The 14988-nt window shown below is 45.8% G+C and overlaps 1 long non-coding RNA gene across 2 annotated transcripts; it reads right to left on the bottom strand.

The window, feature by feature from the left end:
• Positions 1 to 1202: 1202 nt before the first annotated feature.
• LOC143159757 (uncharacterized) lies at positions 1203 to 14918 on the bottom strand. Of its 2 annotated transcripts, XR_012995215.1 has the most exons (8): positions 14270 to 14918; positions 13723 to 13872; positions 12087 to 12231; positions 7603 to 7763; positions 5884 to 5963; positions 4793 to 5022; positions 2758 to 2871; positions 1203 to 1806 (listed from the first exon to the last, which is right to left on the bottom strand). It is a non-coding gene; the product is annotated as an uncharacterized LOC143159757 (long non-coding RNA). The 2 variants fall into 2 exon arrangements; XR_012995214.1 differs by lacking the exon at positions 1203 to 1806 and having other exon boundaries at positions 2686 to 2871.
• Positions 14919 to 14988: the final 70 nt, after the last annotated feature.

The following is a 14988-nucleotide window of genomic DNA, read 5'->3' as shown; positions in this document are numbered from 1 at the left end:
GATAGAAAATAACCACAGGTGGTAGGTACCAGTACTACTTGATATTCTTAAAATAAAAATGGCTGGTAGGTGTGTATTAATGACCCCTAACAGTCCATCTCAGCACATCTGTATGGAGTGAAATGCCGCATTTCTTCAGGCCAGGAAATCTTTTTAATCTCAAAATGAAGACCTAGCCTGGTCCACCCGTATGGAAACCTTCATCTGAAGGCGTGATGGCGTCAGCGTGTCTTTCTCCTGGACTGTTTTCTCCAGGATGAGTGTGATCCAGTCAGCAACCACCAGCCGGTGTGCAACCCTCCCCTTTCTCAGCAGGTCTGTTTCATGACCATGTGCCATCAGCCTACATGAGTCTTGGAGGCTCTATCAAGGAAGCTCTAGGCTGCTAGCCTACGAGTCCAGAGCCCACGTGGTACAGAAATGCCCAGTCAACCCTGATTCGTAGGCAGCTCGACTGATGTTTATTTGCCCAGTGAGGCTTTGTAATGCTGAAAAGGCTGCTCGACTCAACATCAGCGTACCACTTCCCAGCACAGTAGTTTGCATCTCTAGTCAGAAAGGAGTACTTTTCTCCGTGGGGCATGGCACAGCACTGAGCTGTTCATTTGGCTTAACACAGGGCATGCGACCTCACACTGAAAACACAGCAAGACATACAGACCAGGAGTAAGTTTCCCACCTAGGAGGCATAAGGGCTAAGAGCACAGCAAGTGCTGCGAGTACTGTTTTTCCTCCTTCGTTACCGAGTTGCAGTTCAACTGAAGCCACTGTTGGACTAGGAAGCAGGCTCCCTCTCCGGCTATCCACGGGTTGTTCAATGTGGACCCAAAAAGCCTGCATGATACAGGCCACAGGTTTGAACTATTTGTCCCCTATAGTGCGCCCAGTAATTTCCATCCAATTAAAATGTCTTTTCGAAAAAGACATCAAATTTCTCTGTAAAGAGGCAGAGAAAAGCTGGCACGCATCTTTAATTTGTGAAACAAAAAACAAGTGAGAATCTTGGGAGCGTGTAACACAATGCACCATCTCAGCACACACAGGTAACATACCCCTTCCTCCCCAACCTATCTGCCAGAGAGATTTTAATATTAAAACCTCATTACCGCTATGATTAGCAGTACTTAGGGTTTGTTACAGTAATCATGGATTCTGTGACTTTTTAAACATTTGGGATTTTTATAGAGTGCCAAAAATGCTAATTTACTACCAAAGCCAGGATTTTATTTCAAACCTTTTGGTGGAAATCATCATCAGCTGGGCTTTTTGCATGCATGTTCCATGGAAATACAAAAATTCACAAGTGATCACCTAGTGGTGTTAGCTTTTTTTTTTTTTAAAAAAAAAAAAAAGAGTCCAAGTTATTAGAGTAGGAAATGAAAGGGCCTATGAGCTAGGTAGTTTTACCTCTGTAATATTTTTTAATGAGTTTGAGTAATTCCTTCTTTAAGAGATGGAGCAGAAATACCGCAAGTTACAGACTTTCTCCTCTTGTGGTTCTGCAGCAGGCAACTATGCTGAGGAGAAATCATGGTCTGGCTCCCCTCAGGGAGGACTTGCACCACCTCCAGCTGCCCTGAAGGAGGAGAACAATACTGGACTTCTACAAAGTCAAACGTTTACATCAAAATATCCCAGAGAAGAATCTCGGTTTCAAGCACTAGACAAGTAATCATCTTCTAGGAGAACCCAAACCCAAAGGCAAATGACTCGCTGACTGGGCTGGCACTTACCCAGGCAATGGTCCAAGGCCCTGGTGCCATCAAAAAGCATTGCTGCTGAACATCAGGGATGTTTCTGCTGCACCTGAAGAGCAGCAAGAGCAGGTCAATGCACAATACCGCTTCTCCCCAGGCTTGCAAAACTGATCACGAAATGAATCCCGGTTCAGTGAAGCAGTGGCCAGCAGTGTCAGCAAACACTGGACATCTTCCCTTCGCACAGGAAGCCCAAGGAAGTAAAAACACGTTTGAGTGCCTCAAAAAAATCAGCTCACACAGGTAAGAGTGAGCAGGCAGTCTCTGACTCTCTCTTTTGGACTTGGCTCGCCCAGGAGTTTTCAGCAAGCCTTGAGCCGATCTCAAGCGTTCTGCTACCTGACTTGGTCTGCCTGTCCCCGTAGGACAGGCTGAGCACGTCCCAGGATGGGCGGTGTGAAGCGGCCTGCCTACTGTACTTGGGTGCCCCAGTGGACAGGAATACCTCTGCTTCTTACAGTCTCTGGTGAAGCCACCTTGCTTGGGGCAGTAGAAAGTCTAATGATTGCCCTTGCACAGATGCAGACCTGAAGCACAGGTTTTGCTGAGGCAGAGTTGTCTAAGAGTGGGATATCTGGGGAACCCAGATACCTGAACTACTCCTGCTTGCGGGCAGCGCTACTCCAGCACCACCCTGGGGGTTTCCCTCAGAGACCAAACTGGAGCAGGGAATTTAAAAATGAGTTTTCCAACTGTTGGCTCCTGTGGCACTGTACAGCCAATCCCTATGAGAGCTGCTGTTGGGGGGAAACCACAACCCTGGTGAGGCATGGCATGCAACAGCAAAGACCTCATCTGTCACCCACGGGCTGCAGAGAGTCTCAGCAGGACTTGGCCGGTACTCGTGCTTTGTGCTCTTTTTCTTTGTGGAGTTTGCATTTGCAGAGTCTTTTCAATAAAAGGAAAATACTTTCTAATACGAATTGGTGCAATAGAAATTGCAACATGACTTACTTATTTAACTGACATGCAGCTCATGTTACATGATTTATTTTTGTACCAGAGTCCGAGGTTATATTTAATGCACCCTTTGGATTCTCGCTGGGAACGAGGAAGGCAGATGAGCAGACACACGTCTTAGAAGAACTGCTGTTTTCAGAGCTGGTCCCGACGACTAGCAGCAAGACACAAAAGTAATTATGTCATTGAGTAATGCATTGACAAAAATACTGTGTTTCCAACAAAGCAGGCGATGACTCCCTGTACAGATAAGGGCACAAGGGAGGATAGCTCTGTGGGGAGACAGATTGTTGCCCATGTGATGATTCAGGGAAAGGGCATTAGAATAACTTTGCAGCCCATCTGCCATCTCACCCTCAGCTTTTGCTATTGCCCAAGTGTGTACGAGCTGCAAATACTCAGATACCCCTTAGTCTGGCCTTTGGGTGGTTTTTGCTTTCTTCCTTGTCAAGGCACTTTTGTCTTCAAACAGTCTTCCCATAAAATACTTCCCATAAACTGCGATTTTGATTGCAGTACATTTAAAGAGGTGGGCGGTGAGCTGGTGTTGTCCAAAGGCGTGAAGCGTGTGGCTGTAGCACTGCTTTGCCCTCAGACTGCTGGTAAACCCAGCAGTCTCGTTTTGGTGAAGTGCCAATGACTGGACCAACCTTCAGACTAGCCAGGGAACACTTGCTGAAGGGGTAAGGAGGCACATGATGAAAAGCTGACTCAATGCCACCGTGGTCCTGCATTTGTAATTCTACGCCTGGTTCTATGAAAAGCCCCAATTCTTGAGAAGAAGGTGCAAGGACGTCCGTCCCCTAACCACAGTGTCCTAACCAAACCTACTCTCCTTTAGCACCTGAGAAGAGACACAATGTGAAAACCAAAAGGCAACATCTTCACCCATCAAGCCTGCAAATAAAACCAAATGGGTAAGTTACCTGAACACCTCCACAGCAATCTAGTCATTTCAGATAAACACCTGCACAGCACGACAGACAGGTTTTCTTGGTGTCAGGCAATTAAATCTTTATCAAGGTATAAATCAAGACACCAGCTTACGAATCATCATCATAACACGTTGCTGGAGGTTATATTTCCCTGTTTCTTTTCTACAGTTTACTAATATTGGACCTTTCTTTTAGATTTGTCAGAGAGTAAGTCAGAAATTGAATTCAGATATAGGGATGAGTCTTAAAATCTTGAAAATAATATTGTGAACATTTGTTGAAGCTGCTTGTGCTTTCATTGGTTGGATATTATAGTCACTTGAATCCGTTTCATATTATTATGTAGATGTATGCACAGACATAAAGCTATATCAGATGTGTTACAGCTACTCATTGCGTTTGCCTTCGAAGCATATGAAGGTCTGTCCTGTCAGCTGGATTGTCCACCTGTAACTGATACCCCCGCCTCCCTGATTTATACATGTTGGGAAAGTGCCCAACAAGGAGCTGGGCCATCTGCAACAGGTGTCTCATGTCTTGATTTCTTACTGTCATAGACTGAGGTCTGTGAAATTCAACTTTGCTGCACTACAGAATTACTTAAGTGCATTACCTTGCCCTTTGAGACAAACTAAATTTACTGCTGCTGATGTATATTGTGTTGTACTGGGCACTCTGCCTTTTCTTATGCATCAAAGCATTCATTGAAAGAAGATGGTATCATACTGTCTGCAATAAGTGACATTTTACCGTGCAGGTCGTGTTGCAGTCCTGTTAATTTCCATTTCCCTTATGTTGTTTCTGGTCAGATGTTTTAGAAATTCCAGTAAGAAATAAGGATAATATTTTGTATGGCTTTGCCAAATATTTTGAATGTAGTTTGTGCAAAGGTCAGGTGTTCCTATGTGGTCAACAAGTGATAAGCAACGTTTAACAATGTGCCGTTTAAAATGAGTGAGTTAGTCTGAAAATGCTGCTTTTCCAAAGGCTCACGCAGTAATATACTGAATTCAGAAACAGGTGACTGCTGTGCTAAGTGGAGGCCTCAGACAGTGCAAAGGCCAAGCAAAAAGAGACAAGAGGCGCCTGTGGAGAAGAGGAGGTATAAATCTTGCAGAAACAGCAGACAACTCAACTTACCTTGAACAGGGTATTAATGGTGACCCCAACAGCTGGTCTTCTGGTCTTAGCTCCCCTGAAATGAAGACCCAGGGTCCGTGTCTCCTGTGTGCCTGGAGTACTGGTTATCAGCCCCTGCAGAGATGTCGGGGAACGGCTGGGTTTCCATCTCAGCTGCCCAGAGTCAGCTTAGGGACGCTGCAGCATGTGGAAAGGATCCTCTGCTCCAGCTCTGCAGTTTCAGCCCAGACCTAAAGCAGCATATTGGAAAAGATGCACTCTGCACTCTAGCATCTCATTCACTGTTCACACTGTGATTTAGGATTGACAGCTGTTAATTCAGAAGCAGCACGTGTACATGTTTCTGTTTGTTGCAAGGGCATTTAAAAACAGACCCTGTAAATCCTCAAACAACGGTGGTGATGGCAAGGCGCAACCGCAACGCACTCTGCTCTGTGTAAGAGGGAACTTTGTCCAACCACAGCCGGAGCATGATGATCGCAGGGAGGAAGGAAATGGGGCTGGAGAGGGGGGAGATCTAATAAAAGTTAAATGTACTTTCATGGAGCATTCTGGCTGGTTCTGTTCTACAGTAAAAACTTTACTGGTGTCAATAAGAAAATTCTCATTGATTTCATTGCTATGAGATGACTCCCCCCACCCCCACAAAAAAAAGAAAGCTCTGGAAAAAAACAGGAGGTACTGAGTGTCGTTAATTCCCCATGGAAGTACATTGTTGAAGAAGCATCATGGCTTGTGGACTCAAGCGCTAAATAAAAGCATTATACTTACAGTTGAGCAAGATACACTGGATGTGCCTGACAGTACTGTGTTTCACTAAAGAATGGTTGCATTTCCATACATCCTGCACCTCTCCAAGATCTTACCTGAATGTGGGCCAACTCATTCATGCATTTTCTTATTTGTGGCACCCAGCATAAAACATGTTTTTGCTTATTTCAATACATGGATCAAGCCATATTAGAAAAACTGTTGTTTCACAGTGGCGTAGAAAAAGATGAGATCTTAAATACAGGCTGGGGACAACCTGAAACTCCAAATGAGAGAGAGAACATAATCATGCGCAGATGCAACTGCACAAAATGACTCACCTGGAAGGCAAAGACAGAACGGGCCGAACAGCTCACAAGGGTTTCCAGGAGCAGAGACCCAAGGCGCATGGAGTTAGGACCTGTGAGAACCCGCGAGGGAACACTTCTGTTTACGCAGGTATTCCCAACCAATCAAATAACCTCCGGCATTTCGGTATTCGCCCAGGACTACATCTGGGCCAGGCTTGCCCAGATTTAGAATACAATAGGTGACAGACTGAATCAGGATGTGCTTACTTCCTTGAAATTAGCATTCCCTTAGCTAGATGCAAAAAACAGGTAAGCTCTGCCACCTCTTGTCACAGTGGAGCCAAGAATTAAGGAGCCATTCTTCATTTTTGTTTTCATCAATACTTACTATCGTATGTGCAACTCTTTTCAAAACCGGCTTCTGAATTACCCTCCACTTGCTCTTGAAAATATTCAAATAATATTCCTAAATGTCATCCTAGATAATTAACCCTGCTCAGGTGAATAGATGCAAGCGGAGTAAGCACAACATGACATTTAACAGTGTAACCATGGCACCTCCACTCCTTGAACGAGGCTAAATGCAAATATTATCTCTTTCCTCTCCCTGTATTGTGTTGCCCTGAAAACTAAACAGGCCTTTTCCTTCAAATGCTGACAATGTAATTTGTTTCTTTGTGCTGAAGAGACTGGGTGAAAAGGCAGAAGCGGGATTAATTTACTGCTGAGGTACGGGGATGGAGTCCTGTTGATTTCAGCTGAGCTGTGTGCTCTCTTGCATCAGTGCAGGATTTGAACCTGAAGCTGAAGATGCATTTTTGAAGATGAAACTGATCTTCTGAAAATAGTGAAATGTTTCTGTAGAAAAGTAACTAACTGCATGGGGATTGATGACTTGGCCTAGCCATCAGCAAATCCTTCCAGCTTTGAAACATTTTCAGGAATTTATTTGCCTATAAACAATCATTGTTACTTACTACCACAATTACCGTAACACCTTGAAGACCTGGAAGACCATCGTCTTTGGCACTGCACAGAAGGCCACTCGGAATAAATCCCAAGCTAATCCCTGCTCACTGTCATCCATCAGGATGAGAGCAGCTCCCTTTTGTCAGTTTTTTCCATGTGACAGTATGCCCTTCTAACAGGAAAGGGTTGTCTGTCTGGCCACAGCTGGAGAAGGCTGGGGCAGTTTTGTGTCAGTGGGCACCAGGGAAGGATCAGCACAAATGCTGGTGCTCCAGGCAGCCCAAACAGAGGGCAGCCATACATGTTAGACAGGGCACTCCTATAATCCTCTTCAGTTCTTGAAGGAAACCGACAGTGGCAAGGAAGGTGCCCTCACATTTCCACAAAGCTTCATATTAGCTACGCACAATGCTGACAATATATGGAGTTACATGCAACGCAGTAATGAGCTGGCTGCTCAGCCTTACACTGCTTGTGGACCGGTACCCCCCTCGACAGCTAGCCCAGGAGCTAGTCCAGCCTCTGCTGAACTCATCACAACTGCTCCTGTGATCACTCTCGCAACACTCCCACTGATGCTGAGAAGTCTTCTTGCCCTCACTTTGCAGATGAGAAGCGGAGACAAAGCCATGACTATGAAGTAAAGCGAGGACTCAGCCACAGGCTTGGGTCATCTCACTGAAAGAGCTTTATGTTAATGCTTCACACCTCTGATATCCTAGAAAAAAGAGTTCCGTCATTGCAACTGAACCGACAAAATAACCAGTTTATGCATCTTACCTTAATCAGTAAAAAGTGCAATTCCCCATAAATATTCTCTCAGCGGTAGACTCAGTTCTGGTTGTTCTCAGCATCCTTACTCCATGTGCATCTGGCTGTTTGTCCCTACCATCCACCCTGTTGTCCAGGGATAATCCATCCGATTCATGCGCTAAACTGATCTGAGTTTTAAAATAACAAAAAATGGCAGAAGATGTCAGCAGCAGATAGTCTGCAAGTGCAGAATCACAGCAACTATGCCGCACCCCAGATTCCCACTAACTGTAATGGGCCCATACAGAAAGTAGATGGCAAAGTAGGCAAAGATCACACATTGAATGCAGCAGTATGTTGCTTACACACGGTATTTCTACATGACGCTCTCATGCCAAAAACAAAGATGATACACTGCTGAAGCTTTTGTTCAATGCTGGACATGATTTTGAACACATCCATCTTCCTGTGGACCCAATGCAGTCCACATTAAGTCAACATGAGGATTCTCAGAAGTTTCCGTATGCTTTGGGCAGACCCTATAAGCTGACAGGTTCACTTGTAAACACAAGATTTCATGAAATCATCTACATTACAAAATGATGCTACAGGATTTCATTTTGCATGCGGGCCCTGTGCTTTTTGGTTTTTTACAAACACACATTTTAACTTGAATATTGCCTCAGTTCTTGTCTTACAGAAGAGGCATGGATTTATAACGCTGAATGCCTATTATCCCATTCTTCTTGTTTGCTCTTAGGATGAAGTAGTAACCCTTTTCATAATAGCAGGCAGTGGCTGTATTAACAACTAAGCAAAGATGAGTACAGCATCAACAGGAAATAAAAACTGCTGTTAAGTACAATAATGTCACAGACTGGGTCATGCATGAGCTGATTTCTGCATGATTTCTACCTTCAGAAACTTCCGCTGATTTCTGCCTTCAAAACCACAAATACAAAGTAGCAACCACTGTCAAAAAGCACTCTCTTTTTCTGTGTAAGTTCTAGAAAAGCCTTTCTCTTGAGAGTTACAGAAAGAAAAGCATGGCCAAGCAAGAAGATATTCCTACAGAGCAGGCTTACCTAAAGAAACGCAAGTATCAGAATACTCTTACTCTTAAAGGATGCTTGTCAGGGATTACCTCACTTTACCACTGTATTTTCCAAGTCGCCCGAAAAAGGCCACCACAGCCAGGCTCTGAAGGTCAACAGACATGGGCTATTTCAGACCAACAATGCAGTGACTGTCAGAGACGCAGGCACTGGCAGTCCCTCTTCTTCCCTCTTGAATATCTGCTCCAATTTTAGCTCAGGCACAGAAGCCAGAGAAGCTGCCTGTCTCTCAAAGCAACACCCTGATTAATTCATTTAGGAGTCTATCGGTAGGACTTGGCATTTCCCACCGCACACAGAAACCCAGACCTCCTGGGTGCCAGGGCAGAGCAAAAGAACTCACCGTACTCAGCGCTGTATGTGCTGCGGGCACAGCGGGCAGCTTTCACGTGCTACGCTAGGTCTGCCTCTGTGCCTCTGAACAGTTTTAGAGAGAAGCCTCACATAGAGGCTTTGCAGCAACCAAATCCCAAGGTAACAAAGGCACAAAGTGAGAAGGCATCAGGAGAAAATGACTCTTACTCCTTCCTACTCTATGGCGGCAGCAACAAGCTCTGACCTTCCAGTCAGAAACAGAGAGAAGTCTGCCCCCAGAGACCCCAGTGCTGCTGGGTCATCCAGTCAGGCTCTCACAGGGCTGATGACAAATGCCAGGCGAATGCCCTCCATTAGGATCACTGTTAAACACATTTCCCCTGAGCAGCATTTGTTTTCTTTAAGATTCTCAGGTCAGTTCTGCTAAAGCTGCCTTAAATCCCAGATGTCCATAGCAAATAGGGAAGGCAATCCAAATCAGAATAAATAAATAACTGTAAAGCTTTGGAGGAGAGCAGAAGAGGTGCTTCTTTATATTAATGACACCTCCCGGCTTCTCCACCATTAACCCTGCTAATGGCTTTACATTCCTGTTGATCATAAACACTGAATATGGGATCAAAGGATAAATTATCTGATGCCCCGGACACTTGAGATAAAAGACAAAAAAGAATACAAGCTGTGCTCAGTTAAGAGCTGTGCTTGATACCTCTTTAAAAGGGAATCACAAGTCACTAGCATTTTCTTGGGGCCGGGGGCGGAGGGGTAGGTGAATGAGAAATAACCCCCCCCATTCCTAACAGTCGCTGGATGAGAGAGCAGCCAATAGTGAGTGGGGCCAGCTCCTCCACCCATCAGGGCGCCTATGCTAGCTCACCACCAAGAGGTGTGTCCTTGCGTGCCTGGAAAAAAGTCTGGCAGGCGGCGAGATTCCCTCTACGCTCCAGGGCCGTTGGACAGCAAGGAACTGCACATGACCTGGCAGTGTTTTAAACAAGTGCCTTTAATATTGCAAAGCTGATCCGAACCCAGCATGATACTTAATAGCATGTGTCGATCTCTAATGAAGAGTGGTTGCTAAGGAAACCACTTAAAAGCCTGCTTTAAAATATTTGCCACGTACTCAAAAGCCAGAATAATTTCCTGCTGTCAAATTACAACAGCTCTTCAAAGGTCATTAGGAATATTCTTTCATCGTTAAGATAGAAATATGCTTGTGGTTCCTCTCAGCAGACAGGCGACTGAATTCTAATCTGGGATATTATCTTTGTAAAACTGAAATCACGTCACTGAAACAAAATCAGCTGTGCTACTGCGCAGCCATTCCAGAGATCGGATTTTTCAACTACATATTTCTAATACAAAGTTACCATGTCTGACATCCTAATGTTTTGAAGTATCACAACTTCTAACTTACGATACTTCACAATGGTTCAAGGACAAATTCAATTTGCACAGCTAAAATGCTGTAAATGGAGAACGCCAAAGGCACAATGTGAAGGGCTAGGAACATTCTGTTCTAACTCACTTGTTCCTGCATTTACGAGGACAGATTCTTCACTAGGGGCACAAAAAGCTCAGCAAAAACCTTTTCTCTGTTTCCAGATAAACTGCCTGAATACTCAAAAGCCATTTAAAGTTTCAGGATAAACAAAACAACCATTTTTTTTTATTTCCAGAAAACATAGTATATTGGGTCTGGCTGGGATGTAGTTAACTTTCCCCATAGTAGCCCTCATAGTGCTGTGCTTTGTATTTGTAGCTACAGTGGTGTTGAAAACACACCAGTGTTTTGGCTACTGCTGAGCAGTGCTGGCACTGCTTGCTGAGAAGGGGGAGTGACAGAGCGGCTTGGTGGGCACCTGGCAGCCAGCCAAGATTAACCCACCACACCTGGGATCACTAAGTACAGAAACCTGACTTTTGTTTCAATGACTACAGCTAATCCTCTAGGCATGCTTTTGATCTGACCTTTCCAGAAAGTGTACAGTGTTTAGATATAGGAGTTTATTTTCCACCTTTACCGGGACAGAAGCAAGCCATGTCATCTGAATTGAGAGGAGTCCTGTGGCAACAGATGTGCAGCTGACTCCCGTCTTTCCTATGAATGAGAACTGGTTTAGAGCCAGCAGTTTGATCTGGGCGCTCCTGTGAATCTGCTCAAGTTGCACCATAACTGTCCTGTTTCAGAATGCCTTCTCTCTCTGTGTAAGTCATGGGTCCTAAATGAGACAGAACCTCATTGAATAAGATAACCAGAGGAAACAAGACTATCATATCCTAAAGTCTAAGCACACAAGGGATGTCACATGACCTGTAAAAGTATGGAGCATGAGTTTGAGAATTAGGCATTGCACGTCATTTGAACAGTGCCAAAAATAATACGGTTTCACTTTTCTATTTCTTGTTTCCCATCAGAACACTGATTAGCTTTCTTAGTCATGTTTCAATGTTAACGCTATTATTATTCATGCAAGGGCAATACCTGGCAAGAGTGCCAAAAAGCACATTTCCCTGGAAGAAGGAAGACGCTTTTCACCCACACCCTGAGGACTGTGTGCAGTCCTTGTCAGCAAGGGGAAGCATGGCTGCTCCACCAGGGCAGGCAAGCTGGGGATAAGGGTGACAGCGAGGCAGGCAGGGACCTCACTGACAGCCCCACGGCACCCAAACAAGGAGAGCCAGGCCATCTGGTGACAGCAACAGGGGTCAGCCATGGTCCAAGGACCACCAAGCCTGACCATAGAGACAAGACAGGTTCAAGGTCAAGCCAGGAAGTTACATCAGCCAGGGAAGCACAGGATCAGCGAGGTACACGGCCAGGCGTGGGCATACCTACAGCATAGTTTGGGCAAGGGCCTGAGCTTAACTTCGGCTCCCGAGCCAAGGGACAGAGATCCCCAATAAGGTTTCCCGCAGCTCCTTTCCCAGCACCAAGGTCTGTGCTGACAGCTGGGCCATGCCAGGGCTGGACACAAGCAAAGGCAGCCAAATGCCCACGGCAGGGGTAGAGCATGTAGAGCTTCTCGGCGCACTTAAGGTCTGACAGCAGCCATGCACACCTTTCCCATATTAGCTCACCTGATTTTGAAGGGCTGCCTTTGAAAAGTGCCATGAAAAATGATAGCTGTTGCCAATTATTTGAAGGTCAGTGTTAAGAGGGTGGCTACTTCCCTTCGTCACAGCCACGGGATGTTTTCTGGTCTCTTCTGATCTGCTAGCAAACCTAGAGAGTACAGAGAGATAATTAGCTAGGAGTGTACCATAGGGAACAATTCTTCACTTATGAGGATAGAAAGCATGGTGAAAAAGTAAGTTTTCCCACTTGTTACGTCAGGCATTGCAGAGCACATCGTGCTGGTGAGAAAAGTACAGTGTTCAGAATTTGCTCTGCAAATTTCTAGTAAGTTTGCTCCACATTTCTAGCTTGATGTGAGATCTAATACATGGAGATTACAATGGACGTTTCTTTTCCACCCACCGAAGAATCACAGCTGCTGTGTGTTCAGTTACAACGCTGGGCAGGACAGCATGCTAGCACACTGGCAACCAACTTCCCCCTGCCCCCGGTAGTTTGGTTTGTCTTCCAGTCACACGAGACAGTCAGTTAAGCTTTTAGAATCCAAAGATGGAAGCACGCAGAAAAGAAGGATGAGTAAAAAATGGAAGAGAGGTAGCAGGAAAGAAATAATCACAGAAAAATATATGCAAATTGTGAAGGAAAAGGAGAACAAAATAAAGCAGAATGGGCGGCAGGGGAGGGAAAGGTCGGGAACATGATGGAGAAGCAAAACCAGAAGCAGTAAGACAGAAAAGAGCAAGAAAGATAATCTTGCAGGAGCAGAAATTCCTTGTTAGGAGAGATGGAATCTAGAAAACTTAGCTCATCCTTTAGGGAAAAAAGATGCAAGGGGGAAGTCCAAATTAACTGTTTGTAGTCGAAAACAAATGTTGCGTAGAACAAGTTCCTGCCCTCCCTGTTTCTGAATTTCTTGGCATCCTGCCCTCTGAGTGCTGTCAGAGGCCCCTCAAAGTACCAAGTGCCGCACCATAGCCTATCCCCCCCACCCCCTCCTATTCCCCTGCGGATCCTTGCCATTGTGCCCTGGCCTCATCTTTAAGCCTGCTCCCTTCTCACAAAGTCCTTCTTACGCCTGCTGCCTCTTTTCTCCTGCCACCTCAAATTGCTGCTGCTGCCCCTTCAGCTGCCTCCCACTTACCTTCCAAAACCCTGTAAATATAAGAGTAGTTCCATTGCATATGAAACATTTATCATTTCCGTGCTGGCTTTCACTGCAAACTATCAAGGGCAGAAGTTGTCTCTCAGCACTTATGCCTAATATCATATAGGTCCCTGACACTTCTGGGAAGCCCCTGCTGGCACCGCTCTGTAAATAGCAATGCCTGTTTTAAAGGGTAACGTCCTGTTTTCATGCTCGATAAATCTCTGCGCTAGTTTGGATACACTTCTGTATGGATCACTTCTGCTCAGGAGAACTGCCGCTCTTTGTCCGATGCCAGGAGAACTGGTTTCCACGGGGCATTGTTCTTCCTTTGTCTCACTGAGGACAAATGGGAACCAGGGAACAACCCGCAGTGACAGACAACTGCATTGCTATCCCCAAAAGACTCACAGGGTCAAATTTCATTCTAAATGTTGAGTGGGACGCCACACATCTGGAAACCAGAACAATCTGGTAGGTGCTACCATGCTTACCTAACCCCTTCCTCTACACGTAGACCCGTACAGTGAGAGCTCTGAGGGGTTTTCTTGCTGCTTTTCTGTTGCTGGGAAGCCAGAAGCCGATGGATTTTGCAGTCAAGGCGCACCGTGCAGTGCGCGCTAGGACTGCTTAGCTCTCCCCTGCTGAATAAAGAAGGGAGACAGCTGACATCAAGCTCTGTTCAGAACACAGTAAAGATGACATTGCACTGGATGATAAATATTAATGGCGGCTTTGACAGATTAAGGATGCCACCTAATAACAGCACTAGATACAGATACATAGATCCAAGTTGTTAAGAATCTGTACTCATAGTCAGGAGACCGAAGAACTTGGTTCCCTGAAATATTGGTGCCTTTGTGAAGTCCCTAGTTGGGAAATTGAAATCGTAAGTCTGTAAACCTACAGGTCCAGTATCACATTTTAAAGGGCTTTTTATAAGGTAACGTCAAAGTCAATGACAAAGAAAAGTTAGAGGAGATAACGCTCTTGAAATAAAAAAAAACCAACAACAAAACAAAAACCCAAAAACTTCCTTACCTCACGAGTATCTGGGATAAACTTGGCAGTGGCCTCCTTAAGCTCCTATGGAAACTATGTCGGCTCGCATTTTTCTCTTCAGGTTTCTGTTTTCAGGTACTCTTGTCTCTAGTGGACAGCATGAGGTCAATAGGAAGGTGCGTTTCAAAGGCTTTTGTAATTAGAGTCATCCAATTTGCCAAATTGCGTCAAAGGTCAAAGATGGTGTCAGTAGCAGAGCACCATGCAAATAACCTCTTTAAGCTGCCGTTTGGACACGGGTCAAGTAAGAAAGAGGCGGCAGGGTTTTTTCATAGAAACAGCCGCCTTGCAGCAGCGCCCAACTGTGTTCTAAATCTATTGCCGTATTTTTCCTTAACGCGATACACACTTTTCCTAAGGCCCTCCTGAGAAGCCCATGTGCAGTAGGTGCAGACACAGCCTGCGCGTCCTTGCAGTCGGGCTTTCCACCCGGCCGACATTGGCTTCGCGGGGCGAGGAAGGCGGCGGAGCGCAAACAGGGGGCTCTGCAGGGACACCGCCGGGGCGGCGCCGCGAGCACGACGCCTTCGCCTCGGCCAAGGCCGTACCGGTCTCCCTCCTCCGGTCCCTCGCCCCTGCGAGGGGGAGGACGGAGACAAGCAAGAGCCGCCTCCGCTGGAAAGGCGTGGCGCGGCGAGAAGGCAGGCGCGGGGCCGCCGCAACGCCCCCGGCAAGAGCCGCCTCGGGGCCTTGCTCTC

Source organism: Aptenodytes patagonicus, chromosome 4 (assembly GCF_965638725.1).
Source record: "Aptenodytes patagonicus chromosome 4, bAptPat1.pri.cur, whole genome shotgun sequence".
NCBI classification, from domain to species: Eukaryota; Metazoa; Chordata; class Aves; order Sphenisciformes; family Spheniscidae; genus Aptenodytes; species Aptenodytes patagonicus.
Note: the sequence above shows the minus strand (reverse complement) of the source record. Positions and strands in the feature narration are given on the sequence as shown.